The following is a 21081-nucleotide window of genomic DNA, read 5'->3' as shown; positions in this document are numbered from 1 at the left end:
GTCAGGTTAAAAGAAGTGGTGGGGTTTTTTTTGTTTGATTGGTTGTGGGGGTTTTTTGTGTTTGTTTGTTTGTTTAGAATAATATTTTAACAAATTATGAAGTTAAATATCTGATTCTATAGTTAAAGTGTGTATTTTAGCAACACCAAAAACTATCTCATGCAGTAGCTAGAAAACAGAGGGATTTTCTTTTGGAGGCTTTCTGTTGATGTGCCTATATACTGGCGAGGGATTTGCAGCTTCCTATTGAAAGCCTGGGATTTCAAAGTGATGTCAGGGGACTGTATAGTTTGCTACCTCTTTAGCGCACCAAAAAGTCCTGTTCCAAGTCTGAAGTTGCATGAAAATGAAAAGGAGTCTTGCAATCTGGACCAGAGATTGTGTCGAGAAGCAGGGTGGGGGGTTTTAAGACATGTTAAGACAAACTAAGTTTTTCATCCAGAAGGTTACTAAACGTAGCAGAGAAAATTAAATTCATTAATTTAAAAAACACTTAAAGAAAGAAGGGGAAGAGGAGGGGAATTGACTTTGAAAACATGAAACAAAAACAAACACAAAAACTCCACCTCAAAATCAAACCAACCAAAAAACCCGACGTTACTTTGGACTTTGGGGAGAACCTATTCAAGCTTACTTAAACTCAAGCTCAAAAATCAAATGTAAATGCAAAAAGAAATGGACATTTTACTCTTGGCTGTATGGAGGGACTGCCATTCTCCTGCTGCAAACACACGCAAGCTTTGCATCCTCTGAAATTACTGCTTGACAGCTCAGATCCTTTATATATTTCAGTCTTCCAATCTTGTGCTTTCTTGTCTTTCTTTTTTCACCCCATCTACAGCACTCTACAAGCAGGTTAATTTCTCCTGTGTATCTGTGTACAGATGTATGTTAATATTTCACATTTGTCTCTGCAATTTGTAAATGGGTAGTTTTTTCCCTATCTCATGTTGACCTCTCTCCAACAACACTGGGACATCCATGTGCTGAAAGATATGTTTTGTCATTCCCGATTGCAGCAAGATGGCATGAGGCTTTTCATAAGACCACTTTACTGTATGGGGAGTGAAGAAATGGCCACTGTCCTTGTAGCCACGTCCTGCCCTAGAGACAACGTGGGGTGACAGCTCCCAGTTTTCTGAGTGGTTTTGATTAAGTTTTGCTGAAAAGGTTTTAGGCACCCACTTTCAATAAGCTGTTTAGCAAAGAAATGTTTTTTAAAAAGTACCTGCTGTACTACATCTTTGTTAGTTTATAAGAACAGTGTCGATGGTAAAAAGGTTAGAATACTTCCTCTTAAGAGCACAGCACGTGAAATCCAGTGGATTGGAGGTTGATCTAGCTGAGTAGGGAGACAGAACATGAAAAGTATAAGTTCTTACAACTGTTTTCTCTGCAGGTGGATGAAGATCCAGTCAACAATTACATAACAAAATTTACCTTTCATAATGTGTTACCAAATTGTATCAGCAAATCAAGGTGTATACAAAAGGCAAGGCAATATTACCATACCAAAAAGGGACATGAGGTGGTCTCTGGTCAGCAGACCTGACATAGAAGAATTATATTTTATCCAAAGGCATCTTTAGACTTCTGACCTAAGTGTTTAAAAAGTGGATAGTAAAATGGCAAGTAACTGTTAAGTCACTCTTAGAAGGTAAATAATCCTAAGAATTATTTGAGGAAATGCTGGAGCTCTTCAAATAGCACTTCTATTTTATGAAATTTTCTTCTGTTTGCGTGGCACTGCTCTGATAAGTGAATCATTTTGGTTTTCTCTAGTGCAAGCATAGTTTGGTCTTAATTGTGCTGAAACTTATGTCATTTTTATTCTAGTAAAACCTGAGAAATAAACTGGAATTCACTGCATGTTTTAGCAAACAATAGATAGTTGGATGAGGTTCCTCATGAGTTATTGCTTATAAGGCTTTAAAAATACGATCTGCTTTCAAATTGTGCTGCAAGTGTGGTCATAGAGTTCTTGTTCAGGCATTTGTTGGACTTCTGTATTGAGCCCCCAGGGCCTGCATGCTGTGAGCTTCCACGGATCTCGCTATGCACGGCTAAGTTTTCCTCCTTTGGCTCTGGTATTTTTCCTCTGCTGCTGCTTCACAGTAGTAGGAGTCAAAATCTTAGCTGTTTTGGAAACATCCTGAATGTTTGGTTTTCTGTCTTGTTTGTCTCTGAGGGCAAGTAATTGACTAACAGATTCCTCACATTACTCTACAGATATGTTGTCTAAGGGCTGTAGTTCAAGTCTTCAAAAAATGGTAGAAGCAATACAAGACACAACAGTTTTGAGGGAGTCCTAAAACAACATGATATTTTACTTCATGGTGTGAAAAATACCCAATTTCAATGAAAAGAAATAAATCTTCTGTTGCCTTTGTCTTCTCTCATCTGCCTGAAACAGTTTGGGGAATGAAGGATGTCCACGATTTATCATCATTATTATCTTCTAAACCATGAAGTTCATCCAACTTAGTACTTTTTATCCTGACTAGGTTTTTGTTACTAGACATGCCAGTTTCTCATTTTCTTTCCTTTTTGCAGCTTTGTGAAGATTATGCCAGTCTCCTTATTTGTGTGGACTTAGTGCGTGACTTCTTCCCAAGAGACAACTCCCTTTTTTTTTTCCCTCTTTCTCTCTCCCTGGTTTAAGCACAGCTGGCTCTCAGACCCCATCCCTAAGAAGGATAAAAGTAGCAGCTCTCTAACTCTAGCCAATAATCATTAACATTCTACTATTTTAGTCAGAGCAGTGGTGAAATTTCAGCTTCTTCTGTTGTTCCTAGCTTGGTATTCTACTAGCAGAAATAAACATTTTCTATGGATAAAGCAATTTTCATAGTAATAATATTGTATGATCTCTTATTCCTCATTGATACATATAACAGTTCCGCAAATCATTATATACATTCCATTGACTTCCACTTAATATGCATATATCTGTGGTAAAAAATTCAGCAGAAAAGCTTAAAAAGACTTTCTAGGCAGCCTTTCTTGCTTGTGATTAATTTATTACTTGTTTTCCAGTTACCAATAGGAACACAATTAGCGTGATGTGTAAGAAGGCTTATTGCCACAAATCAAAGGATTCATAATAGAATTTTATATGTAAAATTCAAATCACTAAGGGTATGTGTGTGACTTTTGCACACTTCTTGTTGCTCCTTCCTGATGCCAGGTGGTTTAACAGTTTAATCATCAAACTACTTGTGTAAACATCTTCTGTTTGTTGTCTCTATTTGATGGTGAGCTTTTTTCTCCCTGAAAGTTCCTGCAGGCTTTGGATACATCACTTAAAATAAAAAGTATGGGAGGGATAATTTGGTCATCTGGTGATAGAATGGATTTTAATTGGAATAGATTATTAGTCATGGTCACTCTTAGTTTTGCTGGCTGCCAAATTTGGATTTGAGAGTAATTTTCTCTGGAGTGTAGAGATAAGAACCTGTTGTTCAGTTGTTGTACTTAAGTTTTATTGTTTTGATGGGGGGAAAGCTGGTAGGTGTGTTTTGGGTTTTTAGTTAGTTTTGGTTGTTATTGCTGGTTGTGGTTGCTTTTCCCTTCACTTCTAAATCTAGGATGACTATGTGTAACTGCAGAAGGGCAGAGCCCAGGTAAGGTCTGAAATCCAGCCCCCTCGATTTTGTTCTGTTACCTGTATAACAGAGTTTTAACTGGGTATTTTGGTTTTCATTTCAGAACAAAAAAGATTTTTAGTTGTTGTTGTTCCTGATTTGAATGAATCTCTATGAAATTTGAGCTGATCAGATTCTACTGAAGCTTCTACAGAAGTCAAATGTAGTTTTAGACTCTATTTATTTAGCTGTATTTGGCTCTATCTAATGTATCCTTACCAAAGGAAAGGAATGGAGCTATGCACAGCATTGACTTAGTTACATGTTATTCTTATTTCTCTAGCTTCTAAAATTGCATGGTGTTTGCACATGCTCATTTAAGATTTCACTTATTATTTTTAAGATGGAAAGCTGATTATATGAGATTTTTATGTATTCACTTTTTATATGTATAATTGCCTGTTCTCAAATAATTCTACATATTCTCTTCTGTACTGAAATAACTTTTCTGCACTTCACTGTCCTATCAGCTGAATTGCTCCCATCCATGCTGTTCTTTCACAATTGTTTGCTTTTTATGAAAGGTTTTCAGAGATTTATTTCAGTTGGCTGTAAGACTATAGGAAACTGCGTGTGAAAATCTGAGTTAAAATATTATTTTTATATATATATATATAGTGGACTATACAATTTTCTCAAAACAAAACTAGAGTTGATCAGTTGGAAGAAACATATTTGCCTGATACAGCATCCTATTTTTCTTCTCTAAGCAAATAACAATACACATTTTGACATGATCAGAATTTGAGAATTTAAGAAAATACAAGAATCTAGCGTAGATTCAAGAATACAAGGACTGGCAGACACTCAAGACTAAAACCTGAAAAGTGTCAAATAAGTCTAAGAAATGTAAATGTAAAGAACCTACAAGTCTTTGCATAAAACAGAGCGAGCACAGTGTGTTTTTTTCTGAAGAGGCATCAAAGCAGGACAGAAAGCTAGTTTTAAAAAGCTTATTGGAAAGTACTAGGCAACTGTGCATTTCTCCAAAGAAGGATCAAATACAACAACACTTTAAAGCCCAATATTTTAATGTGCTTGTTCAGCATGTTTTTGTTGTTTTGGGTTAAACAGTGCCTTGCAGAAATCAGTAGTTCAGGACTAGTCAAAAAGGTAGGTGGGTAAAACATGTGCTTTTTTCACCCAAGCCCTGTTTGGTTGGGAGGTGGGCAGAGGGAAAACTTTTGTGCCTCATAATAGCCTTGATTTAATTCTCTCTTTATTCTTCTAAAAGGATAATTGCTTCCTACCAGAACTGCAACTGCATGGTTTACCTCTGTGCATTAGTTATTTTAATTTGCTTTTCTCAGTAAGAAGTTAGGATTCATGTTTGTGAATCAGGTAAATAAAGGGCTTGGGGGGTTTCTTTATTTTCATTTTTCAACTTTATGGTTTAGTATCACTCCTCTGATTTACTATCTATTCTCAGCAACCTGTCTGAAAATATTAAAGGTTATACTATGCTTTCTTTATGGGTCACTGCACTTAATTGTTTAAAGTGACATTTATAGAAGAGCATATTTTTAGGTAAATGACTTCAGCCTGTGGTATTTCATGCTGGTAACTAAGTGTAAAAGAAGTGCTTTACGTACATTTTTAAAGACATAGTTGTCCGTCTAAGTAATCATATGGAAATTGCAGTATATAGCTGCATAAATGTAGGTCGTATTGTGTGAATATTTTAATGGCATTAATTAAAAAAATGCAATACCAAGAAAGTGTCATCAAAGCAATTTAAAAAATTCTGAAGTGCAGAAACTTTCAGTTTGTAGCATAACTGATTGTTGTATGAAAGCCCTCCATGTGGGTTCTGAGGATGAGGACAAGAATTAGATCTGTTTTGTTGTATTTATACTGAGGAATCAACCAAGAAAAAAATATTTTTCTTGGTGCCTTGAGCAAGTTCCTTTATCCCACACAGTTAAAAACCTTCTAGTGTTAATAAAACTGTTCAAAAGAAATATGGGTTTCAATGCACAAAGAGGGATAAAAATTGTCAAGAAGAGTATTCTCCTCAAGGAGGGTATTTCTCCTCGAGGAGAATGCTGTATTGTTTCAAAAAACAAATGTTATCTTAACTTACAATTGAGAGGGGGAAAAAAAAGGGTATGTCAAGTAAGTGAAATTGTAAGTACATATCCATAGCCTGCAGCAATAGCTTGGAGAAGGGTGAATTGTATTTAAATCTCAGGCTGCTTGGAATGCTATAATTCTCTAGCTATGTAATTTGTCTCGCTCATAATGTCATACAACTCAGCACTTTTGCTGTGGAATTAGCTACTTTACAACTGATGCCCCTCCTTGGCTTATTTCTCTGCCTGCAGCTGCCTTTTATTCTCCAGCTCTTCCCACAAAGAACATGTAATGGAATTGTATTGTACAGCAGCCAGACTTCCGAGGGAAGGGAAAACAGAAACGCTTTGCAGCTCACGGGAAGAAAGTCAAGTCCATAAGCTTTGACTGACAAGCTGCTTTTCAGAATGAGACAGGCACCTAGGACAGGTGTGTGGCTTTTCTGGAAAATAGAGACAGCACCTAAAACACTGTGAAGCTATGTGTTCAACTTGGGAAACAGTGGGAGCATTTCCAGGGAAAAGGAATGCTGATAGTTATTTTTCCTAACAGAAGCAATCCACTGCAAATGCAACTAATGCTGTCAGTCAAGAGAAACTAATGGAGCAATACTGGATAGTTTTATTTCCTCCCCTAGTAAAAGCTATGCAGCTTGTTCTAGAGAAAACATTAATCTGTCAAAGCCTACACCACTATCATCATACACCAAGCTGCTGCCATCTTTTCTTGTCCTTCTAGTAAAAGCCCAGATGTTCTCGTGAACATCTGTGGGATAGGAGGTACAAAGTGCAGTGGCTTTCAGCCTGCCTGTTTCATCTCTGTTATTGATCTGTTCCAACCCTACTGGAGGGAGAAGGAAGTAATGTGAGCTTGTTACCAGCCTGGGACCTGCAGGAGTACTGTGCATCTCTTAATATTGGTACCTTATGCTACAACATCCACTTCAAAGCATGGTACTTTGGCACTCTCAGATGAAACACCAGTCTTAAATTTATAGACATGGGTGCACTTGTTGGCACAGTTATATATCACACTGGTAAATTTTTTGCTTACTAAACTTCTACTACAGTTGCAGCATCAGAATATAAAATGGCTGGACTCAAAGCTAATTAATATGCTTAATATTAGGTAAACTCTTTCAGTTCTAGATCACCATATCTTATCAAAGTTACTGGATTCTCACTATCCCTTATTATTTGTCTGTTCCCTTTCTTCAGGTAGGTACCTCTAAATAATATCAGGGTTGTTCTGGTTTTGCATTGGATTTGTTTGTTTGTTTGTTTTTCTGTTATGGGGATAGTAGGTAAAAGAAAGGTATGTTTCAAATAAAGCAAATGCTACCTCAAAAAGCAGAAGCATTTGCTCTGGTGATGAAAACCTGACAGTGATGAATGTTTCATTGCCTTGTTGCAGTCTGAGATGATCCAACTCTGAATGTGCATTTCCTAGTAAAAGCATGTCAGTCTCTTGTTCTGTGGAAGTTCAGTATATCATAAGCTAACATTGATTATTATATATATGTCTGTATTTAAATATAGGCTAGGGTGTCTACTTATCAGATTTTTTGTTTTTTGGTTTCTTGCTGTTAGAGGTTTAACATTTATTTTAAAATAATATATAAACTTTATTTTTTATAGTTCTATGTATGATGAGTATGTCTCTGAAAAACAGAAAATATTGCTCATAACTAAGACAAAAACCCCCAAACTGATTCTGTTAGTGTTTTTGAACAACAACACTTGTCTTTTAAAACTAGAACATTCACCCGGAAGAGAGTCATGGGAAGAGAATGTACAGAAAACCAGGTCACCTAGTTGCTCATTAGGAAGCACCCAGCAGGAAATTATTATCAGAATGAAGTATGGGAAGAAATGTAGAGAGGTCGTATTATGGTTTAGATTTGAGATTAAAAAGATACAGATCAGATGGAAGGATGAAAAGGGGAATGTGGAAAGAAACAGGCAGGGAAAAGATACTTTAGAGTCTCATGTTTATACTGGTATATCTTTGCAACAAGTCATAAAACTGTCACTCAGGCAGTTCTAGAGGCACGATGGAAATGCAATGTGCTTTAAGGGTGATCTGGCAGAAATTCTCACTGGAAATGCATCCTTTTAAATGTTGGCAAAGAATGAGGCACCAGTCCTGTGCCCAACAGCTCCTTCTTTATGAAGCTAGGAAAAAATAGAATAAATGATTCTGTTAATCCCAGCTTTCTCCTTGCAGTGCTTCTTTAAGGCAGACATTTAGCTATGTACATGTATATGGTGATACTGACTATGCACAACCAATTAATGTTGTATTCTGAAACTGCCAAAGTGCTGCTTGACAACTTTAGAATAAACGACAAAGAGTAAAATTCCAGCCCTTAACACACGTATTAACCAAACTCAGTCTCTGCTCATGGTTTGTGCTTATTTTTACTTTCTGCTGTAGGAAAGGCGATCACTTACTGTGTCCCTGATAAAAGCTTCCCACATTACTTCCTGATAAGTTTATTTTTACCATGTGGTAAATGTACTCTTCACCCTGCAACTAATTCTTAAAACCTAAGGCTGTTAATTGAGTCTGTAAGCATTTTGGATCAAAATAAGTAGGATATATGCTGATACAAAGTTTCATGTGTGATTAAGAATTATTATTTAGGATTAATTCAGCAAGGGAATGTCAGCTTAAAGCTTAAAAAATGACTGTCTTATCTACTTTTTCTAAGAAAACTCAAAAGTCATGCTTTTATTTCTATCGATTAAAGTATCTTCTTGCAATATTTTACTTTCCTTTTTCTTAGACGGGAATGTGGACTGGAATAGGTTTAATATATTTATCAGTGATCTGGGCAAGGGAATCAGTTGCACCCGCAGTAAGTTTGCAGATGACACCAAGTTAGATGGGAGTGTTGATCTGCTGAAGGGCAGGAAGGCCATATAGAGGGATGAGGCCAGTTGTATGAGGTTCAACAAAGCCAAGTGCCAGGTCCTGCCCTTGGGTCACAACAACCCCATGAACACTACGGGCTTGGGGAAGAGTGGCTGGAAAGCTGCCCAGTAGAAAAGAATCTAGGGGTGTTGGTTGATAGCCAGCTGAACATGAGCCAGCAGTGTGCCTAGGTGGCCAAGAGGGCCAGCAGCATCCTGGCTTGTATCAGGAATAGTGTGGCCAGCAGGGACAAGGGCAGCGGTTGTCCCCCTGTACTCAGCACTGGTGAGGCTGCACCTCGAATCCTGTGTTCAGTTTTGGGCCCCTCACTGCAGGAAAGACATTGAGGTACTGGAGAGAGTTCAGAGAAGGGAACGGAGCTGGTGAAGGGTCTGGAGCACAAGTGTGATGAGGAGTGACTGAGGGAACTGGGGCTGTTTAGCCTGGAGAAAAGGAGGCTGAGGGGAGACCTTATCGCTGTCTGCAACTACCTGAAGGGAGGTTGTAGGATGGAGGGTATTGGTCTCTTCTCCCAAGTAGCAAGTGACAGGACAAGAGAAAACATCCTCAAGTTGCACCAGGGGAGGTTTAGATTGGATATTAGGAAAAATCTCTTCACAGAAAGGGTTGTCAGGAAGTGGTGGAGTCACCATCCCTGGAGGGGTTTAAAAGACATGTAGATGAGGTTCTTGGGACATGGTTTAGTGGCAGAGTTAGGTTAGCTGTTGGATTTGGTGATTCTGAGGGCCTCTTCCAACCAAAATGATTCCATGACAGGAAGTCCAAACTTCAATATGAATACCAAATTCAGGAAAAATCATGACTTTACAATTTTGGCCTCCATTAGTGTACAGTGCTAGTCTCCTTCAGTTGTACTTTAGAGTTCAGTAGTAGGGTGTTATATGTACGTACGTCCACATGGAAGGAGAAGCCTGTCATCCTTTGGAATTTTTTTCTTCTAATTCTTCTGCCTGACTTCTCACAGATGAGGTAAGATGGAGCTTAGTCACAGTATTAACCTCTTCAGGCTTCTAAAAAGATACCCAGAAACTTAATTGTGAAACTTAATCCCTCCTCTTCTCCTGGAATCTTTCTATTGTAGATTCCTTCTCAACCTCTCACCTCCCCACCCCCAAAATCAAAACAGAAAATGGGCTCTGATGGGAGGTGCTCTCTGTGGATAATTATTCACCCTGTGGTCATGATTGTGTCAAGTCTTCTGGAATATTTTCTTCGACTGAAAAACTTTTTTTGTTTTAAATATCAATAGTGTGAGAGCAGTTTTCTTCATTTAGATCATCTTCCCAAAAGGTTTTTCCATAGAACACAGGACAGTCATTTTAACAATGTATTGAACACATTACTTGTATACATACTAAGGTTTTGATTACTATTAGCAGAAATCAAAGCTGAACCTCAGAAAACAGTTAATTAGACTAAGTTAAATGTGTCACTGATCTCAGTAGTCTCTGTGTATGCTAAAAAGTATTCAATACGTTTACCTTTTTGGCAGGGCAGATTTAAGGGCATAGAAACAGAACAACTTCTTTGCCCACAGAGGTTTAAATTTCCGATACTGTTTTGCTTACCCTTTAAACTATTATAGACATCTTAATATGGTGCTTTTATTGGAACTTCACTTTTAAAAACCACTTTCTTAAAGGGAGGAGGAAAAAAAAAAAGACATGAATATGGGAAATGAAAATATAATGGTTTCTGTAAATGGTGTATGTAACATATCCAGAAAGACTTGGCCATTTAAACTGTTTGTCAGTTTGAATGATTTTATTGATTGTCTGGCAAAGAATGCTAGTAAATAGGTTGACATTTTGTTTCTTAGAGTCTGTTTCTCATATAGAGGTTATTAGCTGACTATTTTGAGACTGAGAAAAATGTTAGCTTTATAAATAAAAAGACTCGTTATGGCTTAACTAGTAGGTTTTTTTGCAAGCACTTTGAGTACTTCTTTCTAAAGTCTCAAATCTTTCCACATAACGTGAACTACTTTACAGGATCATCTGTATGACATCAAAGCAAACATTATCTATATTGTCAATATCAATTTTTCTGTAAGATGACTGGGCTCTAGCATATGTTCTCTTAACTTGTTCTGCAGGCCCTTTTTTATTCTGCAATTGCGTATTCTTTTGACTTGACATTTCTGATTTATGTGAAGTGCTTCACTTTTTCTGTAGAAATTGGAAGTTGGTCTCTTCTCTCAAGTAGCAAGTGATAGGACAAGAAAAAACATCCTCAAGTTGCACCAGGGGAGGTTTAGATTGGATATTAGGAAAAATCTCTTCACAGAAAGGGTTGTCAGGAAGTGGTGGAGTCACCATCCCTGGAGGGGTTTAAAAGACATGTAGATGAGGTTGGAAGTAAAACTCCAGCCTTTCAGAAGACTCATCTAGAAAAGTTGCTGCATAAACATTATTAAAAGTACCACAAAGTTTTCGGACACTTTGCATAAATAATCTAGCGTAGCTTCTCAGCTGACTAGCAGAGTAAATGTTGACTAATTCCATCCTGTTGAACCAGCATCCATTTTAGTTCAAGTATTCTAGATTCCAATGGGGATTTAATATTCAGCAGGATGAGTGAGTCCCAGATGTGGAGAGTTTATTGCATGTCCTGGCTTGTATAATTTTTGTATTTACTTATCAGAGCTGTACTTGTTTGGTTTTTGTTTTGTTTTGGTATTGTTTGTTTGTTTCTCCTGTCTGGATGAAGCTGGCAGATAAGATTACCACACAGTGTTAGAGATGCATGAGATCTGCATGATGGATGCCAACATGTGCGAGAAGACGACTTCACTCCTGTGCACTTCTTGCACTGTAGCAGTAGCAACATACAAGCCAGAAAACCCACAGAAAACACAAATCTGATGCAAGATTAAATATTTAAATCAGCAAAAAGATTCCTTGCAAGGAAATGAAGACACACAGGAAATGTTGGGCATAAACTTGAAATCAGTTAACTAGTTTTTCCATACAGCTGAGGAGAAATTAGACAGTGAGGGTGGCTAATACAATTGATTCAGTGAACAAAATTGACAGTGCTTGTTGGCATTTGTGAGGTGGACCTGAGACTGGCAGAAATGAATTCTAGATGTGGTAGGACAGAAGTCTTAACTGATAAAAATACTTTTGGGAAGTTTTTAAAATGAAATATCAAAAATCATGTAATAGAACTGCAGTTTTAAGTGCAGATATTATGACTTCTGCTGCAAATTTTAGCCTATCTGATTAATAATCTTTATACTTTAGCCACTGTGTAAAGACAACAGCATATAATAGTATCTTGCCATTTACATTTTGTCAGCTATGGCATGCTTCTTTTTTGTCTCATGGATGGCAATTATGTATGGGCAGAAAGAATAGTAAGCAACATTTTTTATACAATGTATTTTAAAGTCATGAAGCATAAATTCTTCAAAATAATATGGGAATTCTCTTTTATATAATTATTTTCTAGACATTGCTCTATACATATGGTGGAAGTTTTACAGCTTTATCTTGAGACCATCAAAAGCTCAAACGAAAACACCTACAACTCTTTCTACCCCAATAAGCCTTTTGAGTGCAAATTCTTATCTCCCAGAACACCCAATTAAAGCCAAAAAATGAGTGTAGCAAGATCACTTGTCTGCTGTTGCTCCAAGCTTGCATTTGAAAATGGTTGTGCCCCAAAAATGAAGTTTGTGCATGAAATCTTATTTGTACTTCAGCCCTCGAGGCAGAACTCTCAATTATTTCAGTATGACCAGGTTTCTAATGCTTGTGTTCAGCTCTTCAAAGGCAAAAGTAAAAGGGTGGTATGAGCTGCTACTGTATGTGGCCAGTGAGCTATATTAGAATGTTTTAAAAGAAGCTGGTATCACCAGATCTTAAGAACAAAACCATAACAAACAAACAAAAAGCCCTATGAAAAATATTTCTTATGTGATACGTGTTACTATGCCTTTTTCATACAGTTTTAACAATCTAGTTAAATAATTGATTTTTAGATGCTGAGATTCCCTCATTGAAAACCTTAGGTTTTTAGTTATCAGGTTTCACCTGCGTTTGGCCAGAGATTGTTCATGTTAAATAAATCCCTGGGCAAAGCATCTGCCAAAGCATTGAGCGTGGTATAGGATACAAAAATATACAAGCAATTTCAGGAGCTGAAGACTGATGGAAGCATCATTTTCTCCTTCTTATGAGTACCTCCAGGGTCCTTCTGTGTCCCCCAAATACTGCCTAAAGAGCAGGGGTCATGTTTGTGTGAAGCAAGTGGATGGGCCAAACAACATGAAATTGAAACTGTCGCTATAGATTTCTCCCACAGCAGGGGCAGTAGCTTAAATCTCCTTTACAAGCGACTGACTTCATGAAGTTTCTAGGAACTTGAGAATATTTTGAGACCTCCACTACTTAAACAAATTTTGGCTAAATTTGGCCAACAGTTGTTATGGAATGCTTGAGTAATAAACAAGCAACTTAATAAAAAAGTTTAATTTCCCAGAGAATGGTAGTGCTAAAAGGCAGTGGGCGAATTGTTCTGTCCCAGACTGGGTTCAAAGCAGTCATTACCATGCAAGTGGTGCACACAGATTTAAGAGAAACACTTCTATTACATACAAACGAAATGTTTGACACTTGTGGCCTAAAAATTCTGAGAAAATAAAATTTAAAAATGGTAAGACTTCTGTAGTTGCAGATAACTGGATGGAAAGACTGTAACTATGCTGAGCCACAAGAGAATACTTTGAATTTGAGTTTCTGGGTAATAAAACAGTAATTCAAGAAGATGAGAGGAGATACGTTAAAATGTCTTGTCAGAGAGCCAGTGATGGTGCAAAGGACTGTAAGTGGACAAGACATTAAAACCTGAAATGTTTTTTGAGACACCTAGCTACTCCCATGATCTTGGGATCAAGGTTAAATGCCGATGTTAGAGAAGCTTTCCAGAACTTTTTGTACTATGTTGATTTTGGGGATGAAGAACATCTTAAATGTAGAATGATAGACTTCCTAAGGGCAGCTCAAGCCTGATATGGCACAAATGAGGTGCCCAGCCTCTTATTTCCATATTTCATAGGGACTGTGCTATGTTGCAATCAACTCATCTTTGCCCACTTCTCCTACAAGCATCTTCATGTTTCCATGCATCACTCCCCTATGGAGTGTGCTTGACAAGTCAAATAATCAAATCCTTGCTTTCATTTGTCTGATCCATTCCTGCCTTGCTGCTCTTATTAGCCATTATCAAAAGGAATTTAATTTAGTATCATTGTTTGCTCCATTCTCTTAAAGCAGCCCTAATATGTCCTCTCCTAACTCACTCCCTAGCAATTTTACATCCATTCTGGTGCAATTTTTTGATGCTTCCCACCCTCAGCTCTTATCTCTACTTGAATTGTGAAAGGTTTTTTGAACGGGGTTTTGGCTTGTTTATATTTAATAACTTTACAACACCTAAGCAGAACTCTTAGTTAGGATCTGTGGATGTAATTATACTACTTATAAATAATCTGAATTGGCTAAAAGACTGGAGTAAGATCTGTGTTTCAGCACTGGCAGCTCTGAGTCACATGCATGTGATTCTTCTCCAGGTACCTGACTGTAGTGTGGTAAATGTTTTGTGTTTCTTTTCCCTCTTCATGTCCTGTTTGTAGCCACATTCTCTCATGGGATACAAGCAACTTCTGTGGACTTCAATGGAAATTATTCATACTCTGCAAGTGGAGAGCAGAGCCATGACTGGACTGAAGCCAATGTTCTTTACAAGTTCACATGCCTTGTATTGGCTTTCTAATTTAGACTCCTTCTGACCAAGTAAAGTGTGGGGGGGAGGGAATGAAAAATAGTAGCAGCTGTTTCGGTAAAAAATTCTAAGGGTTAACATAACACGATGTAAACTATTTCATCTGTTCTTCCTACTTGCCCATTTTAATCTGAAATGAGTAAGAGGAGCCTTATATGCAGTGAACTTGAAGAATGCTAATGGGATGTCTGCATCATGTTGTACTCGGAGTACTTATGCCAGAATAGGAAAGCCTGTAATTCTGTAATTCTCTGAGGCAAGAAAGAGGCTTTCTGAAGAGTTACTTTATATTTAAACTCTCATTCTAATGTTAGACAGCCTGTTGGATCTCTGAGTTAAAAATTGCTTCAGCTTTAGTTACTAGAGCCAGATGTAACATTGACCTTAAATGGTAAAAGCTCCCAAGAGTGAAAGAGAGGCTGGCCTGAGGGGAAAAAGAGGAATAACCGAAGTTTTAGGTAAGTAATCTCTATAACCGAATATAAGCTCTTTTTCAGCTGTGAAACAGAACGGAACCATATTTCCTCCTTAAAGGTACAGTACCTTGTTGTTGTGATACTGAGTAGCTGGTTCTTTCCACCTCTTTCCTCTACCCCCTTCTTCAGATTTTAGCTGCTTAAAAACTGGATGTAGTTGTTGAAACCTAGTTCCTATGTGCTGTTTGGGTATATGCAAGAATGAAAAAAGAAAAAGCTGTGTTAATTATACTGAAACTTGATTAATAAAGGTACGTAGTCAGTAATTCAAGGCAGCCCGATTCACAGATCTGTACTGTGCTATCTGTATTGTGCTAACCATTAGAGAGTCTTAGTTAGCAGTGAGATGTGTTATAGAAAGATATCATCTTTCTTTGTTCTTTTAATTGTATGACTTTCCTTCCCTCATGCTTGCTTTTAACAGTGCCGGAGTTGTTAATTTTGATGGATTACCTACTTGTGCCTGGAAACTATCTGTTAAAAAAGCATATCTGGAACCATTTATTTATACAGTATGTGTTTGGTTTTAATCCTATTAGATGTAAATTAATACCATAAAGTTGTGTCTAACTGGAATGCTGTACAGGAAGAAAAAAACACAAGAACAAACAGCAAACCTTCAAGTGTTAAAGCATGTTTGCTCCAGTATGGAAAAATCACAGTATTTACATTTCCAGATATTTCAGTCTTCAGTTTTATCTGCAGTATTTCATAGGTAGTCTGCATTGAAGTGCATTTTATTTTCTTGGCAAATTAAAACACTTTTTTTTTTTTTTTGTCCTGCTAATGTGTATGTTAAGCTCTTTTTTTCAGAGAGCAGTATGTAAACAACATGAAAGAATGAGGTCAGCACTAGGAAATTATAGCTGAAATTGAAGACTCGGGTTTCTATTGCTAACTCATATTAGTAACAACTTGTCTCAGTGAGTTGATCTTTTCAAATGGTATATAGCATGGCTTCATCTCATGAAAAATTGTCTGCAATTAGCAGCAGATTTCCATCTTCACAGAGTGATTAGACAGTAGTTTTTAGCTTATGCTGTGCAAAGATATTGGCTGAATTCAGAATTCTGAGCATAGACAGTGTTACTGTAAGTGCTAACAGTTACTACATTTATGTTTGATATGGTAGGCGTTGTGTATACTTTAACAAAAGGTCACTTCATCCAGCTTCAAGAGAGTGTGACAAATGAATATTCCTTGTTAAAACATATCAGATCTGTTTGCAAAACTTGTAATTAATTTTCCTTTTATTTTTCTCTGGACTATCATTAGTGAACAGTTTAGTACTTTTAGGTTCATCTCCCAGCTGACCTTTATTTTTAAATCAACAACTACATCCCAAATCAACAATTATGCCAAACTTGGAGCTTAATCTAACGATACAATCCACAGAAATCTAAATTTATTAGAGTTAATAGTGGAAATTAATATTCTAATATGTTAAATGCTGAATACTACAGAGTCCTTGCTCTTTTAATATTCTTATATTTTCTAGCCTCCAAAGTTCTGATTTGCTGCTCTTGTGTGTGTTACTGTACTTGTAATGTTACATGCTCCCCTTCAACTTGTGCAAGGCTGTGCAACTTTATATTTAAGTGTTTAAGTTTTAATAAGTAGTTTTTAAATTTGTGTATGGACTGGAGTATCTAATCTGTGTCTAACTCCTCCATGTCTGAACTAAGTATATATTTATAATAGCTGAAATGCTACAAGATATCATAAACTATTGTTCTTATTCCATACAATCCTTTTTATTTTGTAACTGAGAATATATAATGTAGCACCTAAGTGTAAATTCATCTTCAGTAAAGATGTTAAGATCACAACAATTGTAATTTAATACAAAACGTATGGGTTGCTATTTGTATGTAGTGAAAACTGTATGTTAACATTGGTACTATGATAAAGTACCTAGGATTACCAATGTGTTTGACTTATATTAATCTATCTCCTTTACATCACCCTGGATTAAGCTCTAAATTGGCTGCAGACATGAAATCTGTATACCTACCTACCTCCTTTGTTTTTATATGTTTGAGTCAGTTTTAATAACTATAGTTCTATTTATCTGGGACCCAAGCAGTGGAAGAATAATATACCAGCCAGATTCATAGTTCCAGTCTTTAGTACCAGCTTCTTCCATCCTCCTTTGGATCAGTCTGTGTTCTGACAGCTTTTAGTGACAGTACGGTGTCAGATCACTTTTTGAAAAGCTGGATAAGATGGAGTATGGCAAGTGAGGTATAGGGGGTTGGTACCGAAAAGAGGCAGATGCGAAAGCTTCTTATTTCAATAGTCGTATGTGTATGTTCCTTACATGTCATAGATTCTCTTGCCTCATCTATTTGCTGTTCTTAAAGAAGTGTATGAATCCAGGAAAAGGAAGCATCAAATGGCTTGTGAGTGGAAGGGGAAGGAAAATCCTTGCTATCTCAAAGTTTGTGGCCTATTTAAAGATCTAGGGGATTTGTGGGCAGAAAGGGATCTTTTTTCTGTCCTAACTTGCAGCCTCCTGTAAACTAAGCTGAAGAACTTCCTTGTGATGTGTCCTTCACTTGTACTTCTTTTGAAAAGTGGGTCAAAGAGATGTTTTGGATCTCAGTATCACTGACGGGCAGGAAATCTGAGTGGGTGATGGATCTTTGTAAGCTTATAAACCAGTGACTAAGACATGAATTATTGCTTATGTACTTATGTAGTGCTACATTATGGAGGACTAAGACTGTGACTGTTATGGTAACACTTTGAAATAGTAACTCAGTTTCCCTCCCTGGAAAGTAGGAATTAAGAAGAGGAGAGAGGGATTTGATACTTACAGCAAGTGGACTTGTAGCCTCAGGTTTTATTGGAGAGCATCCCTGGTTTGAATTCTCTTCAGTAGGTAGACATAATGGGCTTTTTCTGTATTTTTCTTTACTTTTGTTTATTTCAATGCATCTATCATTAATTTTACAGTCAGAAAAATAATTTGAGAAGTTTGGTTTTACTTGGGAATTACCAAATGTATTAAGTATCTGAAAGAAATAAAACCCAAAACCAACAACAACCACCACCCTTCCCCAACTAATAGCTGAAATCAAGAATAGCTTACCACCCGCTAGAACTCTTATTTGCCCTTAAAGTGTACAAAACCCAAAGTCTTTAGGTATCAAAAGTCATCAGGGACCTGTAAAGTTGTAGATATGATCACCTGTGGGTTTGGACAAGTAAGGCCAGTAGAATATCATTATGTTTTTAAAGCATGCGTTGCTTGGAGGGGAGGGGATGAGAGAGGCAGGAAGGGAAACACGCAAACTTGACAGCTAATGTATGTCAAGTGTGTATGCAAACCTGAAAGTTTCTTTCTTCAGCTAATTCTAGAGCATATTCTGTTGTGTTTTGTCATGATACAAAGTTATACTTTAGAACCACTGTGCTGTCCCCTAATTTACATGCAAATAAACTTAGCTTGGTGATTGTCCAAACAACGCTGCTGTCTCACGGCTATGAAATGGGCTCTGCTGGGTTGGTTCCTGCAATTTCTGCAAAGAGCAAAGGAGCTGAAAATTGATATAATAAATGGAGGAGGGGGCAACAAGGGGGAAGCATTTTGTGTCAGAGTCACACACTTTTTTTTTACCAGTTGGAAGGTTTATCATCCTGGGAATGGATACGTGGTAGAAATTCTGTGCTGCTGAGTCAAGTAGAGCAATTGCTTTGGGCTAGGGGCTTGCCTTCAGACTAGAATTATTGCTGTTTATATAATTCTGCAGGGTGTTTTGTAACACTGAAGTTATACATGGGGAATTTGGCTCTGAGCCTTTGCTATTGAAGTCATCAGCAAAGTTTCCATTGACTTCAGTGGTGCCAGTTGAGGCTGTTAGTGAATATCACAAAGGTAAAGGCTACATTAGTTAGCAGGAAATTAGTCTGAAATCTAGTAGAATTTGACCAGAAGCAGTAGGTCTATTTTTGCCCATCTTGTTTTGGAATTAGAGAGATGCACTAACAAATGGTAGGATCTGTAGGATGAAACCTGTTTCTGAAATATTGGAAAAGAAAACCCCACTATTTCATTTTCAAATGTTCCTCCAGATTCTCTGAAGTGCCTCTGCAAAGACCCTTTTAGAAGGGGGTGTATGTGTGCAGGTAGTAGAATATAATGAAGTGTGAAATGTGGGTTAACATTTCACATTAAAACTCCTGAAGTTGTGTTGAACTGTGCCCTAACTGCTAAACAGAAAAATGAAAAACAAAGTCTTCAACCAGAAGCTGAAGGAGGGTTTGTAGAGAGGAAGGGAAGTAATCTAATAATGTATAAAAATGCACACACACTCCACTATTTCAGCCACTGCATTTCTCATATTTTTGTTTTCCAGTAGTGAATGAACATGACTGAGCTCTGGGCTCATGGAAATAGCACAATATCATTAGGGGCCTAGTTGCAACAGAGGGTGGAGTTTGTCCCAGGAGGAAGTGCCAAGTCAGGTTGATGTTCTGCACATCATCTCAGACTGGAAATGTCTTGTAAGCAAATCTAAATATTGTGCTTAGTTCCCTATGCAAATATAGTTGTGCCTATCATCTTGACTTCCCTGAAGGCTTTTGCAGTTAATGAACTTATCATTCCTATATTTTTATAGGTGTAATTATCAGCATCACTCTAAAAGCTGTTTTTAGTAAGTGCAGTAGCTAGGGGAGCAGTCTGTAGAAAACTGAGTTGTATCAGCATTCTCAAGTACCTTCGATACTTCAAGCAAGATTGGAAGACTTAAACTGTGCTTTGTTTATTCACCGAACTAAGTGAACCTGGTGAAAGAATTTTTGGGGATATATTCTAAAACCTCAGCATGTAAAACTCTCTCTCTTTTTCTTTTTTTAAATCTGTGCGCTGAGCTTTTGGAACCTGTTTGAAATCTCTCCTGCATGAAACACAGCATTAAAACGTCCCTTCCAAAAGTCATATATTGTGTGCTAATGGAACAGACTCACTGGAATATTAACAACCTTGTATGCTTATAAGAAGCTCTTGACATTTCCTGTTGGATTAATTTTTAAAAATCTTTGACATTTCCTGTTTAACAGATTTTAAATGGGTTTTTTTTGGTAAAATGGCAAACATCAACCATCCTACTCTATACAAAGCTGACATATAACCATAACAGAAAGGTGAATAATACCTAAAGATCCCCCAGGAAATCTGTCCTGTTGCTTCTTGGTATTTCCTTGTCTAGGAATGTACTCAGAAATTACATTAAACACCAAGTGGTGTTTTTCACTGATCACTTGTAGAAATGACACAGAACTCAAGGGACTGAGAGAAAAATACTGTACTATATTACAAAAATGATGAATGTATTTCTTAATGTATTTTCTTAAACAACATAGCAGGTCAAACTCGTTTATTGTAAATCACTGTTGTTGTGTTTGGAATGTGCGGAGCTTTGCCCATGCGCGTGAACTAAGGGTCTGTATCAGTGGATTTTGATCACTCCTGAAAATCTTCTTCCATTTAATACAAAGACAGTTTCTCTTTTTCTGTTGCTTCACAGGTAAAGATGAGAGTTGATGAAAAGTTTTTTCCCTTCAAAGTAGGACTTTGAAAATTTCTTGCGTATCTTTTTACAATATTGGGCACAAATCCAGTTTTTCACCTAATCTTGTTTTCAGGTAGTAGTTAGTGATACACTTTCTCAGAACAAGCTCCTTTAAACTCACAATACATGTTACATTTATCTGTCTGTTTATATGATTCAGAGACTGAAATTGGGAGGTTTCTTCTTCCTTTTGAAGGTGGGCACTGTACATTCATCTTGTGTACTTATCTTCTGAGCATCTGCTTAGAAAATAAAACAGCATGCCATTTTGACATCCAAGAAAGTGCTATAAAAAGTCTGTTGCTATGTTTAAATGCCAACACTCAGTTGCCATAGCAATAAAAATCTCAAAAATGATGTGCAAATTACCATAGTGTGTTACCAGCCCTTTCTGGAACAGGGGGATTGTGGGACTGAGAACATGATAAAGATGCTCAATATATTAGAGGGTGGAGTTGCCACATAGTTTCAGGTGCCCTGTGAGCAAATCTGTGAGCAAAGTGTCGCCTAACTGTACAAATCCCCAAGTAGCTGTGTGAAAAGCGACAGTTGGATCCCTGGTTAATTCAGTTGCTTCTTCATGAC

The sequence above is a fragment of the Nesoenas mayeri genome (genome assembly GCF_963082525.1).
Source record: "Nesoenas mayeri genome assembly, chromosome: 5".
NCBI classification, from domain to species: domain Eukaryota; kingdom Metazoa; phylum Chordata; class Aves; order Columbiformes; family Columbidae; genus Nesoenas; species Nesoenas mayeri.
The sequence above is the reverse complement of the archived record's forward strand: the minus strand, read 5'-3'. Positions refer to the sequence as shown.